Consider the following 2851-nt stretch of genomic DNA (forward strand, 5'->3'; position numbering starts at 1 on the left):
CCACAAAATGGAACCTAGGTGGAGGCACTGTGGAAAAAAAGCCCCGGGAAAGGTTTTTATGTAAATATTTCTCATGTGAGTCTGCCCTCTTCTCCTCCCCAGCTTTACAGCAAGTGTACATGACAATGAAAATATAAAGAAAAGCAATGGGCTGGAATTCCAGAATAAGACAAACATATAGAAAACCATTGGCTTTGAGACTCTTACTGTAAAAGAATAATCCATAATGATTTTGCACATGTGCACGGAATGAAAAGACTGTAATCTCACAAACCTGACACAGCTAAGATGAGCCTCAGTCCTTGACCAGCACACACAGGCTTCTTGGATCCCAGTGGCTGCAGGATGTAGCACAGTAATTGGAGTTTAGCAAAGCATAGATGAGTGCTTGCTGCATCCAAGTTCTCTGGTTGTGTGACTCTGCAAAGGCCAGTGCAGCACCAGAGGCTTCCCATCCATGCTGAGTACTCTTCAGATGTCAGATGACATTTCTCTTTGTGGCTGATCCCAATCTAAAGCTACATGTAATAAAGCACAAAGACTCCACTTTGTCTTTCAGGATCATGGAAGACTCCTTCAGAAGATCCTTCAGAAACAGGAAAAAGGTAGAAAAATCCCCATCGATTACAAGTTGTCCTAGTAGCATACATTCTGGAGACAATTTGAAGAAAAAGATCACTCTAGATGAGAAATTAAGATGCCACATCTAAATCATATTTTTAAACTGAAAACCTCTCCCTCCCCAGGGAGTTACAAAATTCTTACCACAAGGCAGAATAAAAATATGTCAAGGCCAGCTTCTCAGAGTGGGTTTAAATGGTAGTTCTTATTTCTCACTCAAGTTTTTTGAAGTTTGAATGTGCCATTTGTGCTTGTGTTGGAATGGGCAATATAGAAGGATTGAAATGCTTAAAAATTACATAATTATCACTGCAATTTAACACTCAGTTAATGAAGGCTTGAACTGTTGCCCAAATTGCCATAGTAGCTAGCAGGTATCCATACTGAACAGAGTTTACATTTGCAAGAAACTGAGTTAGAATTAAAGGTTAATCCACTGCCATATAAACATTGATCTTGCAGTGATCCCATTAACCTTTCTCATATGCAAGGATTAGGCATAAGTAGCTAGCAAAATACTAACCTTATTTAAAATTGCAGAGCTGTGCGTACCCAACTTTTTTTTTATCTTTCACATAGGGGCAGAAGTTTAAAGGCTTCCTCTGCAAAGTGATCAAGAACACAGTCTCTTAAAGTTTTGTTAATGTGTTAAAATCATGTTGCAATCAGCAATTCAATGAAACAAGCTCAATTTAAAAAAAAAAAAGTTTTTTCATCTCTGTTGACTTGGTTTGAATCCTATCCTGACTACAAGAGTGAAGAGGGGTTGGACAGTTCCTCTGAGTGGGCTCTTCAGCATACCCTTTCTCCAAGAACTCATATGAGACTGATCCTACAGATATGGTAGCCTCCCAGCAGTGCCGGTAGCAGAGAGATCCTCTTTGGCTGGTCCTAAGGGAGGAGCGGTCATGCCAGGTCTTGTGGCATTAACAGCTAGAAGTTTCCCAACACTGATGTCTTCTCATTGATGAGACCTATCTGCTTCCTGATGGAGGGAATCTGGAGAGCTGGTGTGAACTTTCCAACTCTCTAAGATCTCAGTGAGAAATAACTGCAGGCAACAGGTGCCCTGCAAAATCGAGCTCCAGTGCTGAGTGCATTAGCTTGGATGCCTGCATGTGACTATAGACTTACTGCTTCCAGGCAGAGGGGAGGTCATTAATCATGAGGTCATAGAATAATTTAGGTTAGAATGGGCTTCTGGAGGTCATTTAATCTAACCCCTGATCAAGTAAGAAAGAAGTTCAAAACCAGAGCAGGTTGCCCAGTACCTGTAGCTTCTGTGAGAGCTTGGCGTGGCAGGGAATGGCACACAGAGATGAGTGGTGTGACAGTAGGAAAGTGGACACTAAGAGTGGACAATGGCTGTGAAGCGTGGTCCTAAATTTCTATATGCTCCATTTTTTGGCCATCTGTTTCCATCTTCCAACCCTAGAAGAAAGCTAGCAATAATTTATTCGCATTTTCTTTAAACACAAGTAAACATTCTTGGCATGTTGCCATGGAAGGTCAGCTTCACTGTTTCAGGCGGAGAATAACTCAGGTTGCTAAGGGATGAATTTAAAAACAAAAAATAATTTCAACCCTGATAGTGGGTTAACTCATAAACTAATACCGTGGATGTATTTTGAATGATAGTGCTAATATTTTAGTCAGGTTAAGAAAAAAAAGTATAGATAATATGCACCTGTGTTTTATGGATTACCTGAATCAACCTTTCTGGCATGAAAGTAGAACCCATTTGCAAAAGAGGCTTTATGTCTTCTGTGACCTTGTGCAGCACCTAGCATATCAGAGCTGCTCAAAATAAAAATCCAGAAATATTAAGTTATTTATTACAATATGTTATTTATCCCAGTGTTTTTGCAGATCTTTTGTCCCATGTACTCTTTCAGCTCTGAGTTTCAGGAAAAAATAGCTCTCAGCTATCTCTAAGGAGATGACAGCAAGGTGAGTTGCCCAGGCACCACTGAGTCTTCGGGCATTTCCAGAAGCAGTCGTGATGAACGAGACCAGCCCTGAAGCTGCCGTTCAGGTCCCGTTTGGTGCAATACCCCCACAGCCATACAAATCCAATGCTAGAAAACTGACTCCAGGAACACCAGTGCCCCCAGATGAATGCAGCTTGTGCAGCCCACATGGCAGGAGAGCACATGTGGCTGGTGGCAGAGGTGGTGGAGATGCTGCACCACCATGCTATGACCTCCTGAGTAGCTGTGTCTGGCAGGCC

General features: G+C 41.8%; 1 long non-coding RNA gene across 1 annotated transcript; it reads right to left on the reverse strand.

Moving 5' to 3' along the window:
* Window positions 1-280: 280 nt before the first annotated feature.
* LOC109143895 lies at window positions 281-2045 on the reverse strand. The gene is made up of 3 exons (XR_002044291.2): window positions 1893-2045; window positions 1145-1223; window positions 281-586 (listed from the first exon to the last, which is right to left on the reverse strand). It is a non-coding gene; the product is annotated as an uncharacterized LOC109143895 (long non-coding RNA).
* Window positions 2046-2851: the final 806 nt, after the last annotated feature.

This window comes from Corvus cornix, chromosome 1 (genome assembly GCF_000738735.6).
Source record: "Corvus cornix cornix isolate S_Up_H32 chromosome 1, ASM73873v5, whole genome shotgun sequence".
Taxonomy (NCBI): domain Eukaryota; kingdom Metazoa; phylum Chordata; class Aves; order Passeriformes; family Corvidae; genus Corvus; species Corvus cornix.